A 22,775-nucleotide genomic window follows, 5' to 3' on the forward strand; every position below is an offset into this window, starting at 1 on the left:
TTCAGTATTCAGAACTCGCAAATCCCCAAATGAGTTATGGAGGCCACCTCAGATGAGTTACATTTCTTGAAATACACTTCTGTAAAAATCTCAAGTGGCTAGGTGGCATCTTCTGAGCAGCCAGGCTACTGAAACGTTCCCTCACTGCACAGCAGTAATTGCCTTGTACAAACACGTCAGGAGTATCCTGAATAAGGCCTGATTATGTGTGATGAGTAACAGAGAACACACTTTGTTTTTAAGCTGCATATGCCTTTTAATTTTCCTCATAAGAAGATACACATGAATGTACTTTCACACAGCTCATTGGATTACAATTTGAACGGTATTTTAATATTTGTGTCACTTTAACCGAAGGTGTCATCACCAAAGTATTGGGACCTAGTAAGCACGCTTGTTAATGATGCATAGCTTTCTGGCTTGGCTGGAAAGAGATTTCACTGTTCCTGCGTGAGTACAGGTCTAGTGACTTTTTAAGGCCAGCTGATAATAAGTAGAACATTGCCACCTTTTGGTCATAAAGAAAAGACATACGGTTAAAGAAGCAGCGGTATGCAAGTTGGGGATGCTGCAGCAAAACTACTTAATAGTATATTAATTTGTAATGTAACTGCTCAGTAATGGTAGCCCAGTTCAGTGGAGGTTGTAGGCATCGTTTGCTTTGATTGTGTGTATTTCATACCACGGTGATGTGTTTAGAGAGGCTATATTATGCTACATACTAATTATGTTTTCCTGAGGACTGAATTACATATGCATTGTGAAGATAGTATGAAGGCTACCATGGTTACCATTGTGCACCCAGCAACTTATTTTATACAGTGCCAATTAATCTGAGGTAATGCTTGAGAGAGAAGAAAACTGAATAAGGAATACTAATGTCTCAGCTGAAAGATGGAAATTAGATAGAAGCACAGCTTTTATTGAAGATTATATGTCAGGGTCGGCATTTATAAATGAATCCACCTGTAAGACTAAACCCAACAGTTCTGTCTTACATAAAAAACCATATCTCTCTAGGCCTAATTGACACACAGGACACACCGCTGCTTTATCAAGGATATTCTCTGAATAGGAGTTTTTTCCCTTCTCATGTTTTTAACGCCATATTCCTGCAGTCCAGACTATAACTGGGAATTACTGCTATGTCAGAAAGGGGGTGCAGTTTCATGATGCAGCGGCATCTAAACCCGATGCAGGTTACAGTTGCTGGGGACAGAACCTGCGCCTCTGGCCAAAGACTTACAGATGGCGAGGACTGAGCATGGTGCAGCTCCAACTCTTTCCTGTTCCTGACGGCTCAGTTTTGCTCGAGTTATGTTGCTGCCACGGCTTCTCAGTCAACTTGTCCCATCACCATGAGGTGTATGGCAAAATGAATGTGCCAGCCATACATAATGTATGGTTCTAATTCCTACATGTCTGTCTTTATTTGTCCTTTTTGCGTTGGGACAAACAGTAGACCAAGAGAATCCAGTCCAGAGTATTCAGATCCAGGTTCCTCCCCAGCTGTGAATACAAAACACTGCCACTGCAATTTCCAGATGAGAACTTTGAGGAAGGGTCAAGTGAAGACATTGGATAAGCTCCTGACAGAATTGCAAATTTCCTGCTTGAATGTTTTTGTTAGATATCCTGTGCTTATTTATATCAACACAACGTAAAAAGCATGACGAATATCTGCAGAACAGCACTGTGTAGTGTCACGGCCACACCTCTTGATGCCTTTTTTGCTGCCATAGCAGTCTTGGGGAGTTTTGCTGTTGATTCTCGCTGCAGCAGCTGTAAATACCCAGCAATAAAGATCTAACTCAGCCCTAATGCAGCAAATCACTTAAAGATTGACAATATAAAATTTTGATTTTATAGCTGGTTCAGAATAGAAGGGTGCAGACAAACACTGAGATGAGTTTAAAATTCCTTTTAATCCTTAAATTTGATTCTTACTATTTTGCGAAAATGTACTCAACATTGAACACTAAACATTTAATCTTTAGAAGAAATTCTGCCGTTTCTTTTGATTCACCAAAATGCATGAACAGTTGGATTTAAGTTAACTTAGCTAACTTTATAGTGAATCGGACGAGGGAATTCTTGTATGATCCATTCTGCTGGCTGAGCACCATCACGTTCTATGGGGCTGGCAATTTTTGGCAAAAGAGTACTGATAACAAACAGTTGGGAGGCAGTAACTTTGTCTTCTACAGATGTTCCAGCAGTGAATAGTTGCCCAAGGCAGAAGCTTTGATGCTTAAGTGATGGAATGTTTATCTTAACAACTAGAAATTAAGCTACTAAAATGTGTAGGCACCTTTCCCAAGTGTTATTCGTTAACACAGTTCATTGGCTTATGTGACTTGTAACTCTATTATTTTTCATTAAAAGCTGATTTGCTGTATGTAGTAAAGCACTTAAAAGTAAAGCATTTTCAACAAAATTCCTTGATAAAGGAAAATACCGAGTTTCAGTAACTTTTCACCCTTTAGTGATAGTCACTTTTAAACTGATCCTACAACATTCTTAATATTCTACTAGTTGGACCGAAGATGTTTAGCTCTGTAGGATTAATCACTGGACTCCTTTGACCATATTATGTAATGAACATCTCTCTTGCAATGCTTTGAAATGTAATATGGTCGGGAGTATCTGTCTGCTAGATATAAATCAGAAATATTTTTTGCCTGCTTACTTTGTACTTTAACAGAGCCTTGAAATTCATATACATCTTCCTCTTGTTTCTAATTACATGGCTTAATCAATATTTTTGCCAAAGCTTCTGATCAGAAGCAATTGTTCACTCAAGGGAGTATAACAGAGAAAAGGTGCAACGATTTACGATAATCAAACATAATTAAGTTTCTTGCAAAAATTGTTACATGCACACATATCATGCACACATTTTCTTTTTTGCATAGGAAACTTTCTTGTAAGGTATTTTCAGAAGGAATTTCAGGTTACTAGCCAAATATTTTGGAAAATGATTAGCTGCTGATTCAGATCCTATGTATTTTGAACTAAAAAAAGCTGCACGGATGTTTAACAAAGAATCAAGGACATTTCTTCATATCTGTTGAAGCAAGTTCATGTTTAATCATCAAGTTCTTGGCAAAACTATTTCTGCAACCTGTGTCAGTGGAATATATACAAGTTTAGAAAGGAAGTTTATATAATTATCTCATCATCTAATTTCAATAATAAAATAATTGAGCTATCTAAACGCCTATTAGTGGAAAACCAATGGAAATAACAGATCAGTAATTATGCATCGAAACCTTAGCTTCTCATTCTGATGAAATCTACCTATTCTCTGAACTTCTCTTCTTCCTTGGTGAAAAGGTTGCTTTCTGTTAGTTTTTGTTATAATGCTTCCAGTTAGCGATTTCATTTTCTGTGGTGGGGAAAAAGAAGTCATAAAAACCTTTTGCAGGCTTCCCTTTAGCAGCAGAAGCAGTTGACTTGTAAAGAAAACATTGTACCTGACCAGCCAAACAGCCGAGGGCTCCAGGTAGGTCAGTTGTTGCCTTTGCTTGTAGGGCTGGAAACAGCAGTTATGGTAGCAGCATATTTCAGATACTGATACATCAGGCAAGGTGGATAAGGCTTTTTCAGAGCATCTGGTTCTTTGGATGGATGGACACACAGATGGAGAAGTTCTGAGTGACTGAACATTACTGAGGTTATTCAGCAAGCTGGCACAAATTTGTTTCTCCACTAGGAAGCCTGCAGTAGAGCTGTGAGCCATTACAACGGAAAACATGGAACTAAAAGGACAGAAGATAATAGGGAAATACAAGGAAAACTATATTAATTGATATCATTTTTAGAAGATTAACTTTTAAATTAAAATCTTAAGATAACTAGTTATAGAGGAAGTTTATGCATTAAGAAAAAGTAGGAAATGGTATAAAAGCAACTTACTCCATTTACAATCCAAATGCAAGTACATAAAATGTTTTGTTTTTTTTTTTTTTTTTCAATTTATGATACTTTTAGAAATTAGGGCTCTTATCCTACAAACACAAATCATTACAATGAGACCGACAAAACAATAGTAGTTTGCTTGACAGTAGCTGTCGCAGGATAGTGTCTGCTAAATTATATTCAAATTAATGAAATGTTGAATTACTTACCTGCTGAATAACACACTGAATTACCCTTATCCATTGCTTCTAATGGTGTTAACTTATGCCTCCCACCCCTTCTGCTTTACCAATTTCTGAACTCCCTGATTTCTGGCAACTTTTGTTTTTGTACTTAAGCTGTATAATTTAGCATAGTAAATAGCTCAGACTGGCAAGCAGCGTATAACTGATAACATATCCAGCAATTTCTTTTATGTTTTGGGGTAATTGTAGGCACAGAATAAAACAGATTATTTCAGCATATGTAGCAATAGTCACAAAAGTTTGGTTTAATTTTAGATTTTGTCTATAGCCAATAGAAAGAGTATGGTACTCTGTATTGGTTAACCTCTCCTGAGGATCGAAGGAGCCAAGAACTACCATAGCTGCACTTCCAAAACATTCCTATCTATCTCTTTGTTTTGTAGCACATTATGTGACTGTGGAAAAAAAGTTGGATTTGTATATCGCCTGCAAGCTCATCACTTCACTGGTGAGTATTTTGTTTATCCATTCTCCGTGGATGATGCAGTTTGCTGTCATGTTTGATTGTTAAGACTTCTTACAAGGTCTTTTAAGGGATAACTCCATTTGGAATAAGTTTAAGGTTATTCTGTCCTTAAGGCGGAAGTAGGAAGACTCTCCTATTTTCACTGAAGCGTATGTAATGTAGAGGAAGACAGTGTTGCCAGTGAACTAAATTCTTCAGTGTGGAAGAGAGAGAGAGTCCCAGTGAGCAGACTTTTGCTCATTTACTCCCTGCAGAGAAATGACATTTGTTCTCTACAGCATTTTCTCTTGAGAAAGACCCGTTATTGTCTTATGTCACAAGCAGTCTACCATTCCACAGTGATATATTCCTTACGGCATACATGGATCACTTTCAATACTCAGTGATCCAAATTCAACTCTTATTGATTGTATGAATGTACTGTGGCTGTGAGAACAGAAATTGTTCTTGTGTATGTGTTAAAGTTCATCTGGTTTTCCTTCTGAGGCAGTGCTGCTAGGTGTTTCTCCCGCTACATGTTGTGTGTGTGTATGTACATACATACATATATATGCTTATATGAATAAAAGGCTTCAGGGGCCTTTTGCTATGAATTGGCTGGCCCTAATTCTTCCCAGCCCTCTGCCACTGATACAGACTCGCAGAGTCTCTCTGGAGAATCAGAATAGCAAAGCTTCCCCTTCTTCCTTCATCCACTGCAGCTGGTTTGAGGGTAAGTAGCAGACAATATATATAAATAATAGACAATATTGCTAACTTTTTTGTCACTCTGAGGATGATTAAAGCAACGAAATTCAACATGTTGGGGGGTTGGGGGTGAATTACAATGAGAAAGTGCTGTAAAATTTGATGGAAAGCATATGGGTATATCCCCACATCCTTTATATCTCTATTATTGGAGTTCACTGGTGACATTTTTTTTTTTTCACTCCTAGAATAAAACTTATATTTTATATTCTCTCTCCTATGTAAAGTTTTAGTATTTCTGCTCTATTTTGATTTTTGAAGGAGGCTTTGCTGAGATTAACTGTATAAGAATACAGTAAAATAATTAAATGCTCTGGTACCTGTTGGGGTGAGCAAGCCTCATTAACTTGGCTTGGGCTGTGCAGCTGAATGCCAAGAATACATACAGCATGATACAGTCAGCTAGAACTCAGCATTGACTGGAACTAGAATTTTTATTATTGAGGTACTTCTGTATTGCAATACAGTTTTGCTAGGATTGAGCATGAGGAGGAAAAAAAAAAATTTTTGAAAACAATCGGAGTCCAAGAATGGGGAGATAACCCATTTATGAACTTACTCCAGCCTGGACTCACGGCTTTTTTAGCCTTCCTGGTTAAATATATTAAGCCAACTGTTCTGGTGCTTTACACAGTACATTAAACAACTTAATCATACTGTCCTCTCTTGCATTAATAAATTTAGCATTTGTATTCCTGAAGCAGCTGTTTTCTTCTCTTGCTCTACTTTAGTTCTTCTTCAGAATATAAATTCCAGCTCATTTCCATTTTTTCCAGACCTAACACTTTAAAAGTTTTGTTTTCCTGTTTGTTTTTTCTAACCCTCTAGACCAAAAATTGAGTGCTTTGAGGACCACTGTTCTATTTTTCCAATAAATATTGCCTTTGTTGTTAAATATTTCCCAGTATTCTTGAACATCCTTCTGGAAGGAGGGTGTTCTGGGACAGTATCTTTGAGACAGAAGAGCTTGTTCCTCTTCTTGAATTTTACTCAATTGCTTTCATGCAGAACTAATTGCCATGTTTTCACAGGTAAGTACTCATTCTGGATGCACCTCAGGTTTTACACATCAAAGAATAAGATACACTCTAGAGATGGAACTCTTAAGATGGAAATTAATAGCATCTATGCTTTGTCCTTCTGAAAACCTCAGATCTAAAATATCATGAATTTGGCAATTTCAAGTTTTGGTCATAGTTGCAGATACTGATCAATCCCACCCGTAGCTGCAGAATTAACTACTGTGCAGTGAAGTCTGCTTTTCTTTAAAATCTGAAAAAGACTGCTTAAAGCTTAAATCTCAGGCTTAGATCAAGTGATTTAAAATGAATATTGTTTATCATGACTACTTTTTTTTAAACTCTGGACTTGTAAAGGCTATCAAGGCTGGGGGTGCACAAGAAGATGGGAGGTGACACAGCCAGGACAGCTGACCCCAACTGACCAAAAGGATATCCCATACCATATGACATCGTGCTCAGCAATAAAAGCTCAGGGTAAGGAGGAGGAAGGGAGGACATTCAGAGTTATGGCATTTGTCTTCCCAAGTAACTGTTACACATGATGAAGCCCTGCTTTGCAGAACAGTGGTTTGGGAAGTCTCACCTGATCCATCTGAAAATGCCGATGCAAGGATCCTTGTGTTGCTACCCGGAGAGCAATCAACCGTCCTGCTGAAGACATTTGATTCCACCATGTAAGTGTTACCATGTGCCAAGACGATGATTAGTTTTATTATCATTATTTATTTAAACAAACGGTCTCTCTGTATAGCAAGCATAGGATGAAGCTGGGGAAGCATGTAACAGGTTAGAGATTCATTTTGTAGTACTCATTTGCTTTAACCTACTATAGAAGTAGACTGCTGACTAGACCTTAAGATTTTGCATTTCTTATGTGGATACTATAGTGAATGTTATGTGGCAATGTCTGAACGTGCAGTATATCTTAAAACAGGAGGAAGCAATTTAGAAAGAATTGCTTGTAGCTTTTTATGTTTTAAACACAGCCTTCCTGGGAGTTTTGCATACTATTGTCAGACCAAAACATCATTTTAACACTGTAGGAATTAACACAACATGTTCCACAAAGACTCAAGGAAGCTGTCTAAAGTTCTAACATTAGTAATGCTTGAGGAAAAAACTTCTGCAAACACTGCAGGATACTGCAAATTGCAGCACTGGAATCTATTTTATTTTAGCTGACTACCATCTAGTGCTCTACTGTTATTTTTCCTCAGATCCTGCTTTTGTCTGCTACACAAAGGAAAGAGTATGTTTTGTTTTATTGCCTTTACTGTGCCAGCAAACATGCAGAGTAAGAATGACTGATGTTCTGTGAGATTTCTTATCTTTCATGATGTGATTTCTTTAACAGCCATTCTTACTCTTCTCCCTACATACTTCTGGTGCTGAATGCAATTCATCACATCTTTTTTCTTACTGCCACTCTCCGTGTTTTCTACTTTTTCTGGCTTAGAGGACAGCAAAATTGTTGTAACGATCATTGTTAAGAAAAGAAAAGGCAAAATGAGAGCTTTAGTTATTGTTAATACAGAGCTATTTTATCACAGCAGATGTTAACAAACCTTTAATAGAAACCTACATTTCCTTTTAGCAGGTCATTATTAAAGAAAGCCTTGAATCTGAGGGTCTTTCTCCTCTTCTGCCCCCTGCCCCCCAAAAAAAGCTGGGAGGGGGGGCACATGCATGAGTAAGACACAGAAAAGACTGCAGTCTTATCCAGGAAGGACTGTAGGAGATGAGGGACTGGTTTGTTATTTTGTTCTGCTTGTTAATTCCTTGTTTCCTGTGCTGAGAATTCCCATAAGGATTCCCTTAAGTGGTAAGGTTTTGACGTTAGCTGTTGACTGGACAACTGGAACACCTCCATCAAACTTACTTTACATTAAGCCACTTCATCACCCTGATTTCACAGTAAGTGTCAGTTGCACTGAATTTTGCTATTGATAAAAAGGTGAAAGCATTTTAATTGTATTATACTACTTATGGATCATATTTTTAACAGGACTGAATTGATGTAGAGATGGTTATAGAGGGAGAGTGCCACTGTTTACACTGAGGAGGTTAAAGAGCCCAACTTCCAATTATAAAGTTGCTTTACTGCCTTAGGAGGTCACTACCTATATAAAGAAGCTACAGCAAAGGGTGGCAATGAAAGCAATGAGTTGAAGTGATTTTTATAGAAGTCACAGAGCAGGTCAGCAGTAGACTGAAGAATAAATTTCAAGTCTTGTGAGTCCCAGCCCAATGTCTTTGCAGCAAATTCTGCCGTTCTAGAAATCTCATTATTTACTGAACAGACCAGAAGAATGTAAAAGTTGGGTTACACACACTGCGCCAGCTGGAAATCACTGTGCTCTGTTTAAAAAAGAAATAACACTGTATTAAATCTAATTAACCTTCACCTATCTCTGATTACAAAAGAATCCATGAACGATGAAATGTCATCTATACTAGCATTTTCTGATCTCTTCTGAAATAAAAACATCTGGAATCTAGAGTCATGGGAGAGCAGTAAGCACTCACTGGCAGAGACAGCAATCACAATGTATCAAATACACTGAAGGACTGGGTTGGGAAGGATGATTCTGCACGCTTTTCTCAGGTTTCCTAGTTCTCAAGATTTGGGGAATGTTGTTCTCTCTTTAATTGGGGATTATTGCCTATAATGGTTTTTTTTAAACTGTCTCTCTTCTTTGTTTCAAAAACATCCCATTACTTTTTCAAACAATTTTTTTATCTTTTCCTGATTTTTTTTTTTTCCTTCACCACCTGTAAGTCGCTAGGAGTGTGGTATGGTGTTTTGGTTTTTTTTTTAACCAATGCTCAGAAACCAAAAAAGTAACTTGTGATTATATTACTCTAACAATTCTGCAAAGAACATTTTAAAGTTATAGAAAGAGTTGCAAACGTGTCACTCTTTATTTATACAAAAATTATAACAGGCCTACTAAAATAACTTAAAAAAAATCAGCTAAAATTATTGTTGCTTTTTACAGCCTTACAGTGGCTGAAAAGCTTTCATCATAAGCACTTACTTGGGGAAAAGATCTGGCAGAGACTGGGTAGATTAAGAGTCTAATACAAAATGTGGAAAAGCTTGTCTAGCTTTCATTAATGCCATCTTCTCACTTTGTCTCTATTCCCTCCCTGAAGGCCAATCTGTAAGTGTAGATAGACAACTGCAAAGTAATTTGCAGCTGGCTGACAGTCTGTAGAAAAACATCCTGAATATCTAAAGTTTATAGGGGAAAAAATAATTTTAAAATCGCTTCTACTACAGCACCAAGATCATAGAACCCTTCACAAACAGACCAGGATAAAAATACTCAATCATAGCTTAGACTACTCAAAAATGATGACTTTCTTAATTGGAATTGAGACACACAATATTGTATCATATGACCCATATAAGGCTCTTTTTTTAAGGAAGAGCTTTCCCATGTACCGGTGTATCTGAAGATCCTTATGGCATAGATATTTTGATGGATACATTAACAGATGGGATAGAAGAACATGGAGAATATTCATTCTAGTGCAGCTGGAGATGGTCCTAATCACATGCAAAGCATGGACGAAAAGAAACAGTTTTAATAGTTAAAGCACAGTCTAACAGACAGAGAAGTCTCTGGCATTTCCTCTGTGCTTCCCTTCTGAGTATCATAATGAACTGTGTTGACAGATAGGGATGAAAACTGGGTTGCTGTTTTGATAACCATAATTACTGGTGGTAACAGACATGACCAATCTATCAGTATGTTATTTCTTGCTTTGTAATGCTGTCACATATCTGATGTGCAGCAACATTAAGAAGTTTCAAAAGGAAGATGGCCCACGTAGATTTGAGATGTTAGTTTACATCTAGATACTTCCTACATAATAAAACTACACACAAATGTATGGACATGAAAACTGTTAAAATTTATCACCAGTAATACTAGAGATGATTATATTTGGCACCTAGTGCAGAACATACCTGTGAAACAGGAATTACCATCTAAATGACTAGAACTCCCACAGAGATGATGGAATGTATTTGTTAAGCAACTGACAAGATGATAACAAAGACTGATATAACTGTAACTCCAGGTTTGTCAATTTAAAATAACAATACTAAATAAAGATCATACAGGAACATAAGCCTTAGGTATTGTACTGGGTGCATGTGGCAAGGTGTTGGTAGCTGGGGGGAGTGGTGCTGCAGGAGGGGTCTCTGTGGGAGGAGGCCAGGGTTGCCCCGTGCCAGGGACAGCTGACTCTGCAATGGACCCAACGCAGGATAGGGCTGAGCCCGTCAGCAAAGCTGGTGGTGCTCTGTGAAAGCATACGCCAGAGAGCAAGAGAGGGAGGAGGGAACAAAAAGAGTGAGAAACAACAGAGGGAACCTGAAGGGAGGAGGAGGTGCCCCATTGGGCTGGAGCAGAACCCCCTGCTGCAGCCTGTGGAGCACCCTTTATTGGAGTAGATGGATATTTCCTGAAGGAACAATGGTCTGTGGAGAATCCACGCTGGAGCCAAGGAAAAGGGTGAGAAGGAAGAAGCAGCAGAAAGAGACCCCTGTATACTGACTATTAGCTCCCACCCCACCAGTGCTGCTCCAGGGGCAGGGTGGTGGTAGAAGAGTTGGGGGTGAAGGAGTGAAGTTGAGCCTGAGGAAGTGGGGCGGGGGGGGGGGGGGGCGGGAAGAAAGGTGTTTTAATGTTTTTCTTTGTGTTTTCTTACTACCGGAATGTATTTTAATTTGGAATTTGGAATAGATTAAGCTAATTTTCTCCAAGTCAAGTCTGTTTTGCCTGCAACGGTAACTGGTAAGCAACCTCCCTGCCTTCATCTTGACCCATGAGCTTTCTTGTCCGTGTTCTTCCTATTTCTGCCCCTGGTTCTGCTGAGGGGGAGTGAGGAAGCAGCTGGGTGGGAGTCTGGCCACTAGCCAAGGCTAACCCACCACAGCTATAGACAATTAATGGACAACACTGCATTCCAAATTAGACTATGAAGGGAGTGAAGTGATAAATGCCTGAAAATGAGACCTTCCCAGCAAATAAGCACATGGTGATAGCAATCACAGAAGTGGTTGTACATCACTGTAAAAGGAGTTGAAATAGTGATTCGGTGGGGCATTAGTACATGAATTTATTCTGTGTCTACATTGTAAGAAATCAAATGCTCATCAAAAGAAAGGCATTAAAAATATAATACAAGTCCTCTCCAAAGAAATGGTGCAACAACAGACACCTCTTCAGGATCATATCCACAAGGACAACTGCAGACCTTTCCACCTGATGGTCCTCAGATTCCAGCACTGTGAGTCTTCCCAATTTGGCACTGCTGAGTCAAGCACTCTGTATGCAGTGAATTACTGATTTCACTCCCTTTTTACAGTGCACAAATAGCACTACAAAATATAATAAATAATGTAATTTTTATGTTTCAAACCTCTGCGTTTGTTTAACTCATTGCAATTATAAATTGTTACTCTTGAGGAATACACTCTGAGGGGCCTAACTATGCGCTTTTGAAAAGAAAATGAATTAATAAAGTATTCATAACTTTTTCCTTTATAGTCCCAGTGCAGTGAAACATAATTCTCCATGGTGTGACACAGCTGTGTACTTTTCAGTGATAACGGTGAATGGTAAAAGGTGATGTTTGAAATACCAACCAATTTGCCTGAAGAGTGGTCTGAGTATTTCCTGAATCACCTAAAAACATGTTGTTTCAAGAATTAGGACACTGAAGCAGGAGGTACAAGATAATAAAGCATATTGGTATTTTTTGTGAGGGAATGTAGAGAAAGATGTGTTAAATTAAGTTAAAATTAACCATCTAGATGCTGCCAGTATTAGTAGTAGCTTCTGACTGAAGGATTATGTGCTATTCTGAATCAAGGAAATTAATGTTGAAATCAAGTGACCTTGACTTGTGTTGGATTAGCCAGATTCAAGATCCAGAAGAATAAATTTCAGATACTTCTAAATTATGAATTGTATGGACTGTCAAAGTCTGTAAATTGTTCACTGGTCCAAGAACGACCAACTCAGCCTTACAATAATCAATATAAAAAACTCTCCAAATATTGTCTCATTCCATTTTAGTATCTTTAGGCGTCCGCAGTCATTTATGCCCTACTGTAAAGCCACTCATAAATAATCTAAGGAGTATTCATGAATCAATATATCTAGTTAAGGTATAACTCATATCCAGGCCTACTATGTCCAGGAGGAGATGTTGTCATTATGTTTAATTTTCTGTTTGGAAAAATTAAATACAATACATTGGAATACAGTGAAATTGGAATTGAAAACTTACAGTGAATCAGTCTGTTACTATGTCAGACATTATACAAATGTCATGAGGAAACATGAAAAGAAAAGGTGGTTTGTTGTTGGTTAGTTTGTTTGGGTTTTGGTTTTAGCAAAGAACAGGTATGAATGGCATGTCCTGGAATAAATTTAGACTGGAAATGGCTTCTTAACTATTAGACAAGTGAGGAAGTAGAATTACCTCCGAGGAAGAATGAATAAGAGCAAAATTCATTAATTTAAAATGAAACGTATCACTTTATGGACGGTTTATATGATACAGTTGCCTACAGCAATGAAGCACTGTATTTGGTGATCCAGGAAACCCTTCCAGTCCCTGTATTTGTAATGACTATGCAGAAATTCCTCCTCAACTGTGAGTTAACAAATATGACGTATTGCCAGGCTCCTGAGGAGACTATGCTTATTTTAGTGATGCTTAGAGGTATATACAATGCCATCTATCCTGAGATTATACTTTTATAAATGTTAAATCTTTCAAGTATTTATATGGATTTTCTTGGTACATTTTACTTTCCTGTGGTGAATCATACCCGCTGTGTAACATGGAGCTTCAAACCAAGCGGAGGTTACTGCTATGAGCTAATGGTACAGATTCCACTTTTCCCCTGCTCCCAAAGAAAGTTGGTGCAGTAGCTAAGGCTGAACCCTGGGAGGTCACTGCTGTCACCGAGAGATCTGGATGTCAGATTACAGTGGGAACAGGTGGTGGTCAAAGACAGGGAAAATGTCTGGAGCATGTTCTTTTGTTTACTCAGTCGGGAAGAAACTCCTTAACTTTAAAGAAACAGGAAATTAAAGAGAGCTTGGTTGTACCAGTTTTTATACACAGGGCTTCAACCATCTAAGGCTTGGTGCAAGTTTGAGAATATAAATAGATTTGGACTGCAGCTGCTGTTTTATTTTTCAGTATTTTGTTCTAACTGCTAGTAGAGAAGGGGTCCAGATATAATTTATTATTTTCTTATTTCTATTGTGCTAGGAATTGCTTAGCCAAACACTACATATACACACACACCTGGCACATGAAAAAGACAACTTCTGTTTCTGACACAGGACTTGTATTTGTCACAACTTGTAGAACTAATCAGATGGAAACATTCATTAAGATACCTAATTTGAATATTTTTCAAAGTAGAACAAGAAAAAGCAATTTTCCTAATACTGTGTGTCAGCTACAGTGTTAAGAATAAAAATCTAGTGTTTTTCCTAGGTATCAAACAGTTCAACAGACTTAAAAAATATGTCCGAATAATGGAAGTATAGCATAGCTTTATGTGCCTGTAGCCCTAGATATATGACTAAGGAGGCTTTACAGGCAGTCCTTAGCCAGCAGGCTAAGAAAGATAATTTCAGGACGTATCTTAATTCAGTATGATCTTGAGGAAGGGATGGTATATCAGATGCACATCTCTCGTGTCATCCCTGAAAGGACCATATTAGACATTACTAGATTAATTCTTTTCTGTTTTCTCCTTTCTCTTCTCATGGGAGGTAATCATGGCTCGGTTCTGTTTCCTGCCACATGAAAAAACCACAAACCAGACCACGGGTCTGCCAAGTAACTGTTCAAGTCAGTATAAAGCAAGAAATGCTAGGTGCAACTACTGTGAAGAGACGGTAAAAGGAGCAACACAGCCATGAAACTGCTCCTCTGTTACAAGACTGGCATGAAAAGAGACGGAGGTTTTTGCACATTTGCTCCCAAAATCTAGGTGGCCCACTGAGAAGTTGAAAATACTAGCATAAGTGCGCTAGGCTTTAATTAATTATCTATAGCTCCCAGAGCTTTTCAGTTAAACAAAAAGATCAGAAAAAAAAAAACTATTGCTGAAAATAAAACTAAGATTCCAGAAGAATAATGGTTGATCAGTAGTGCTGTAAGGGTTGTGAGTTTGTAGGTGCATAATCACACGCGCGCGCGTGTGCGCGCACACACATACATTTATGTCTAAAATAAAAGTTAAAGGCAAACTGTTGCAATTATAGTTGGGCAGGATTTTTTCCAAGATGAGTTTCATCAGAAAGTGACAATTTATTAAAAGGTTTTAAGAAAAGGTCAGTTTCTGATAAAGCTTCAGAAAGAAAGTTATTTCAAGTCCATCATGAATACCTGATAATGAGAGACCTAGCAGGCTGGTTCTTATGGCATTCATTAAGGGGTGAGAGAAGCAAAGTCTGAGGTCTGATTTAGTGGCTATTCCTGTCTTCTCCCTCAGAAAACCTCAGGTTAGCAGAAATACAGAAAATGAGTAAGGAAAAAAAAAAAAAGTTCTGCATAGATGTCTTGCAGCAATCCATCTAGCTCCAGTCATAGTTTTACATGAGCGTAACCCCTCCTAAGAGTATCTCCCTCACTTTTTATCACTACCTCAGCTACTTTAGAGCTGTTTTATTTTCAATGTTGCCTCTTTACCAGTGAAAGTGATCATTTTATGAATGAACAGGGAAGTACTCAGTGAAGACAAAGATCAATGAACCCTGAAATAGCCATACACGTAAGTCTTAGGTAGTAGTCTACTCTTGCATTAACTGTAAAATGCCTTCCCCTTCCCTTCCTTGGTTCATTCTGTCCAAGCCGATCTGCTTTGTACATGCTGAAGTGTTGAGTTCTGAGTGCTCTCAAGTTTTTCTTGTGGAATCAAAAGTAAAATCCATTGCCTTTGTGTCTTACTATAAAAATCCTATTTGTGACTGGAGAGAGCACAACTATTTCGTTAAGAATGCAGTCGAAGTCGAGTTGCTAGCACAGAGTGGCTCAGTAGACGATTGCAGCAATGAACTATTCTCTTAGACAAGAGTCAAACAATACATTCAGCTATAGATTTTTCTCTTATTTCATCTTTCTTAGATATCTTTATTTTCAGAGGGAATCATGTAATGCCTTTACACTGACAAAAGTCAAAGCAAAAATACCGGTAAAAGAACTCGGTGGTGTTTGAAAGCACCTACTACAGTTTGCCAGCATCTGAATTTTTGTCAGATGTCTCCATATATTTGATTTCTGCCTTTAGCAGCTGTTTCAAGACAGAGACAGGCCTTGACTTGTAGAAATTAGTACTGATTTGTAACTCAGTAGTTGGGATACATATGTGTTCAAATACACATAATGTTCAATTCATAGATCATAATTACACTGTGCTTAGCTTTCCAATTACAGAACTGCAGTCTCATTTATATGCAGCACAGTTAACAGCACTCCATCTTTTGCTAGAGATAAGAAGAGGATGTACTTAAATAAAAAAAATCAGAAAGTTATCTTGTTGAAGAAGCAACAAATTAAACCAACTTTACAGTATAAATGCCATATAGTCTTTGCATCAAAAGGACAAAATGTTGATAGGGAATACTTTGGGAGATGTCTTAGGATATTGCTAGTTTAACAATAACAAAAAAGTCCACATGCAGATGCTGAAAAAAGTCCAAGACAGAGAGCTGTAATAGCATGCTTTCACAAAGATGTCAAGGAGGCCGTAACAATGTGCATTTCTTCTTAAGTGAAGAGAGAAATAAATGCCATGATAAAAGCAGACCCAGGAGCATACATTATTAGTTTTTGTTGCTATTTCCATACTTAATTAGAATACAAAACAAGACAAATAACTAAAAGCTATGCTGACAGAGTTATAGAAGTTTGCAAAAATGTCAGTATCAAAACTCATGTAGGTCCGTGGTATAAACAATTATGCATTTGTAACATTTTGTATCCATGCAAAAACTTAACTAGTGAATAGCAATACACATTTATAGGTAAACACTATCAAAAAGGTGTTGGATACCTACTGTCAGGAATTTAAAAATGCCCATAGGCAATATGGATGGATGCAATTTATTTTTTTAAGATGAGCTTAGAAGCTTTTTCAGTCCTTTACTGCTGCTGCTTCATTCTTTCTCTCTACCTCTCTTGTATGTCACAGAACTCCCAAACTCAAATACAACATGAAAGAAATGTAAGTGTACACTTCCTGTCTATGTAACTGAATAGCTGTAAAGGATTTTAAGGGCCTCAACTCATACTTTTTGAATACTCAGATAGTGGAGACATAGGATACTGAGGGAGCTGGCAGAGGAGCTTGCCAAGCTACTTTCCATCATTTATCAGCAGTCCTGGTCAACCGGGGAGGTCCCAGGTGACTGGAAGTTAGCTAATGTGACACCCCTCTACAAGAAGGGTCGGAAGGAGGATCCGGGGAACTACAGTTTAGGTTGGATATTAGGAAAAACTTCTTCACCGAAAGGGTAGTCAGGCTCTGGCACAGGCTGCCCAGGGAAGTGGTTGAGTCTCCATCCCTGGAGGTATTTAAAAGAAGGGTAGACGTGGTGCTCAAGGATATGGTTTAGTGGTGGACTTGGTAGTGACAGGTTAACGGTTGGACTCGCTGATCTCAAGGGTCTTTTCCAACCTTAACGATTCTGTGATTCTATGAAAATACATCAAGTCAGACTTTATAGCCTTTGTCCCTCTCAAAAAAAAACCAAAAAAACCCCCAAAAAACAAAAAACAAGAAAGCCTTTTAGAGTAAAGTGGACTTTGGCTGCAGTGAGGTTTGGCAAGTGTTCCTGACTGCCACAGCACATTTGTAGCTAGACTGACAGTGCAGATTCTCTAAACATCCAAGCATAGCCAGGTTTATCATGTTGTGGTTCTTGATGTTTGTAAATTAGTCTTGCTCCTCTCTCATAAAAATCCTTGTAGCAGAACCAAGTATTCAGCAATTCTATGACAAGAGACACTATTATTGTGGAAGCACAACTATTTTTCTTCAAATGATCTTGTTGACAAGAACAAAACCATGCTGGAGTCACTCAGAATGTTTCCTGCTACATGACAAAAAAAGACCACTCTATCACGTGCAATTGTAATATGCTGTGCTTTTGTGGAGTGAAGAACTTTATAGAAATCTCTATGCCACCTCATATCTTTATATCTCAAAAATATTGAACTACAGGTCAGTTCTTGAAGGCAATTCCAGATCTGCTGAAAGGCTCAAAAATTAGCTTTTGTCCTAATTTTGACCAGTCTTTGGATTGGCATCCTTCTCAGTTTAAAGTTTTAAAATGCCTCAGACTGTTGGTTTAAGTTTTGCATTACAACAGAAGATAAAAATAAAGATCACCATATGTGTTCTATAAGATTTAAGCTCTATCCCTCTGAATTAGATTAAACTAAATCAAACTGACATTGTTGCTTTAGTTTTAAGTGCTCTGCTATTGGACTCATGTTATGAAGCATTACAATTTAAGACCAGAAAAGAAAACAGTATTCAAACAGTATTCAATTCTATCTGCTTTCACAAAGAGAAACAGAGAGCAGCAGAATTACTACCTTTTAATTAAAAAACCCCGAACTATTTTTAAATGTGTTGAAGCTTTATGCAAGTGTATGTCCAGCAACAATGACTGAAAAACAACTGAAATTCAGGCAGTGTTCTTGCCATCACCCTCCCAGCAGCCTTCTCAAAACCTACCGTCCTTCCCCAAATGTATAGTTGGCAGTCCTACCAGCATGCAGCAAAAAGAAATGCCTGTGATTCCATAAATAGCAAAAAACCCCCCCCAAACAAGGCCCTAACACCCCCACCCCCAAATCCTACACATTTCTGCAGTGCAGCTAGAAACCCACATCCCAGCTGCAGCAATCAGAATTCTTACAAAGCTGTATGGAGAGGAGAGGGGGATGGAGTGATATTTTTTGCTTTGAAGCGCAGGACTTCCAATAAAAAGTTAGATATTCTACAGTTTTTGTCCTTTTTACATTATTTTAAGTGTAGTGTTGTTTTCTACTATTCAAAAGAAAAGCTATTCTAAGCAATACACTTTCCATGGAAAGTACTGCAGTAATGCTCTTGAGTATAGATTCTGATTAAACAGTGGTGAGCCTTGCTGTCAGTAGCCTATTGGCTAGCCACTCGTCAGAGACAAACAGGGATTTTACATCTGTGCTTTTCTCTAAAAGCAGTTAGTGACATATGAAAAGATTTGATTTGTAAATGTCTAAGGCAATAGACTTCATCTTTATAGCATACAGAGAAAGGAAGCATGAAGCAGTGAATTGCACAGCTGCCTAGAGAAGAACCACATTCTTTTCCAAGATCACCATTTATCAGACAGATGAAACAGGAATATTTCTGTGAGAATTGCCTCAATAGCAGTACAGAATATATATACTACCTCCTCAAGCATGTGCAGTTTTAATGAGTTTCCACCTGCCAACAAAATCTGAAGTTCTGCAGACTCCCTTGCCCCCCCCCCCCTTTATTTCCACGTGTTAAAACTTCTCATTCAAACAGTATGCTCTAACTTTATATAGTGGCCTGAATCCACTACATAAAGAAACAATCAATAATCACCCTTTTTTTTTTTTTAAGTAAGAATCAATAATCACCCTTTGTTTTTAGGGCATGGACATCTAAAAAATTGTATATATAAGCTTTCCATGTCAGGGAGTATGTGATGTGAGGTATGAGGTAAAGGACAACTACAGCCAAAATATGCACAAACTCACAGCAATTTTTAGGTATCTGCAGATATAAACAACAAAACCTGAGATAAAGAATCACTTGGAAAATTATTTATACTTAATCAACTTGCATATTTGGACAGTGGTAGCATGTTCTTACTAGGACACATCTATTATCAGCTGTGAAGTCTTAAATGGAAGAAATTTTAAAGCATTAAGATGTTCTTTCTTTAACCCTCTGCAGATGCATCCAATGCACAGCAATAACGATGTAGGCACTACTCTTAACAATTCTAAGAAGTTCAGGCATTGGGGTATGCGGGAAGTCTATTTTTAGAAATGGCAAAGGATTTCAATCTAAATTTCAGTCACTCAGTTACTTTTATCCTATATTGAAGTCACTTATAGAAAACAACAAAGAAAATAAAATTATAGACAGAGCAGTGTTAATAATTTCAAAAATTATTTCAGTGACTAACATTGAAAAAAATGTACAAAACTTTAAACTGAGCTAGACAAAGAAGGTAACATTTTCCTTTAATAAACCCCTCTTAGATATTGATTGCTGTTTCTCTTAGAAGACTTTCGCTAGCTATCTTAAAGAAACTGTCCTTTGAGCATAAAACCAGTAGAGACCAATTAAAACACAGAACATTCTCCAGTAACTTTCATTGGACAGCCAGAACTAAAATATTTTTCGTGCAGCTTAGGAAGTCAGAGCATTCTGGAAATTGCATACTCTGTTTGATCTTTTTACAGATAAATGGGCAGAAGACTCAAAAGAACTAGCATTTATTTGAAAAATTTCTTTTAATGTCCAGTAATAAAATATGCAAATATATAAAATCTTTCCCTATCCCATGTTTAAGTTATCTGAAAGAACTCTCCATGTATTTCTTTAGATTTTAAGACCTCTCAAAACTTCAATCAAATATTTGAAGATAAATTCCACAAAATACAAAAATTAAACTTGCACAAGTTACTGTTTCTTTCAAAGAAGCTTTAAGCACCTAAGTTACTTAGAATCTTTAAAATATGAATCTGAAATTATGATATTGAACATAGGAGTCCAAATTCTTTGGCAGAGAGTCACCTGGTAAGGTGGAAAGAATCAGAAACATTTATTGTTTAAAGCATCCTCCGTAATATGTTTGGACAAAAATGGAAAAGTTGTTGTTTTTTTTAAAGCATATCATAAGGGTTTTTCAATAAAGTATTTAAGTCCGCAGTTGTTTATCAAGGCTCCAATGTCCATTTCTTTGCTTTTGAGGGTTCAGTCAGTATAAACACAAGGCAGTGAGTATCATCTGTACTCTATTGTACAATAACCCATCTCTGGTTACTTGAAAATTTGACCACGTTTAAGGCGCTTATAGTTTGACTCTCACTGAAGAAACAGCTAGACATTGGATGATAATAATCCAACTCTTTGTGTAGCAGCAGCAGCAAAATAGTAAAACAGGTCACCGTCTCTCTCGCATGCACGACATTGGCAGTCTGACACTTTTAGCAGCTAATTTGTCTACTATTGTCCAGCTCTAAATTCAGAGTCCAGAAGATAAAGTGGATAAATTCTTTTTCCTATTTCTGAAACTTGATTCTTTCTACTGTGTTCTTTCCTGATCTTTATTCTGTCCTTCCTAATCTTTATTCTGTCAACTGCAGTCTGAAAGTCTCCTGGGTCCCCCGCTTCCCCCTCCTGAAACTTCAGACTCCTCTCAGCCCTTTTTACTCACCTTCATATCTGCAGTCCTCTTGAATTCTCAACCTTTAACTTCCATTTCTAAAATTTCTGCTGTTACTCTCCTCCATTCCACCCCATTCCTCAAGAGCCCAGCAACTGCCAGTGCAAAAAAAAATGTTTTGTTTTTTTTTTTTTTTCCCTACAGTGCTGAAAAGTCTCAAGCTATGTCTACACATCACAAAAGGTCCTCTTATCTCACCACTTCTGTTGTGTCAGCAAATGCCGTGAAATCTAAGCAATCTAAGCCAGCTTTATATCTCCATCAGGCACTGCTTCATGTCCTTTTCTGCTGTTCAGCTCTAAAACTAATGTTCCCCGACCAAGGTCACACTAGCTGTTCCTTTTTTAGGCTTATGTCCCTTACACACAGATCCTGCCCTATTACCATGTTCAATTCAATCAGTTATTTTTTTCCAGCGTGTCAGGAGGGGATTACCAAGAACACAAGCTCCCAGTTCTAACCAAGAGCTCTTTCTCTGCACCCCTCCTTCCAGCTCCAAGCATCGTGAAGCAGCTGTTGCACTCCAGGATGGCATATTTCCAGTCCTTTCACTTTCCAAAGCTGTGGCAGTTGGTGCATGCTCAGTTAGTCTGAAGAGATAGTTCATTAATAGTCTGGACATGTAGATGCTGTGTGAGAACAGAAAATATCCAGTCTGCTCAGGCAAAAATGTTGTCAAGGGCTTACCTACAATAACATTGTACCTTTCCAAGAATTAACAAAAATTCTTAGTTTTGTGATTTAGAAAATGTGGATAGGTTTTCACAGGGTTAGTAAAGGCATAGTAAAGCTAAAGGCCCTCCAATTAAGTTTCTGCACCAAAGTCTAAGTTTTTCAAAAAGCAAAGGCTCAAAAGAATGAAGGGAAAATAAAATCCAAACTAAAAAAACCCAACAAAACAGCACTATACTACTTCCTTAGGTTAGCTCTCAGAGACTTCTGCAACTACTTTGGCTGAATTAATGAAATAAAATTAAAAAAAAAAAAAACCTAAAGGAAATATATGTGTGTGTATAAAAAAACTAGAAGAGCCATTCAGAATGGAAAAATTCACATAGCTGCTTGGCAAAAGTATGAGCTAATGAGAACTACATGTTACTAAAAGAAAAGTATCAGAAAACCTTAATGATAGCCATGCTGACATCCCCACCTAAAATGTATACACTATCAAGACAGCCACAAAAAAATCTCTTCCTAATGGGGCTGTGTAAAGTAGTCTAGGTCTTCAGGTTTTGTAAAATGGAAGCTCATTCTCAAATGAGGTTTTTGGGCAAAAAAATCCCAACCCTACACACAGCCTTTATTTGCATTATCTTTTCACAGTAAGCTTTCTGCAGCAGAATCATAATGTCCCCCTGGGAAATGCATCAGTTATTCTGTCCTTAGAGACTACATTTATGCCGTATCATTGCTACCTTAAAAGGGGTTGCTTATTGTCCTCAGGAGAACATTTCAGTCGCATTACCCTGGCAGCGGATGCTTCCAAATGTATTTTCATCCTCAGGAAGAGCTGATGATGATGCTGTGTTGATAAGAACATCAGAAGAGTTTTCACAAACATTTAAATTCAGCTATACTAGAAATTACTTGTTGGCCTATGAAAATATGATTGAGAAGCAATGCATCGTAAGCTTCTTTCTGGGTTCATAGAGGTTTGTGTTAGTGGAAGGAGAATAAACTAAAAGTATCTCACAAAAGTACAAAAAAACCCCAGCAACCTAGTGGGGTGAAACTGGGCATACTAGAGCACTACTTTATCTGTTCCACATGCACTTAAGAAATCTTAAGAATACCTTGTGCCTTAATTTTTTTCTTTTTTTGAATAATTATCAGTGCCAGTCACTCC

General features: G+C 37.7%; 1 long non-coding RNA gene across 2 annotated transcripts; it reads right to left on the reverse strand.

Moving 5' to 3' along the window:
* Positions 1-322: 322 nt before the first annotated feature.
* Positions 323-22,044, reverse strand: LOC148056734 (uncharacterized). 2 transcript variants are annotated; one of them, XR_015702774.1, is made up of 3 exons: positions 21,128-22,044; positions 20,921-21,024; positions 323-3,761 (listed from the first exon to the last, which is right to left on the reverse strand). It is a non-coding gene; the product is annotated as an uncharacterized LOC148056734 (long non-coding RNA). The 2 variants fall into 2 exon arrangements; XR_015702773.1 differs by adding an exon at positions 6,985-7,052 and having other exon boundaries at positions 20,921-22,044.
* Between the last annotated feature and the right edge of the window lie 731 nt (positions 22,045-22,775).

Source organism: Nipponia nippon, unplaced genomic scaffold (genome assembly GCF_047370975.1).
Source record: "Nipponia nippon isolate SJK-2023a ecotype South Korea unplaced genomic scaffold, ASM4737097v1 scaffold_12, whole genome shotgun sequence".
Classification (NCBI taxonomy): Eukaryota; Metazoa; Chordata; class Aves; order Pelecaniformes; family Threskiornithidae; genus Nipponia; species Nipponia nippon.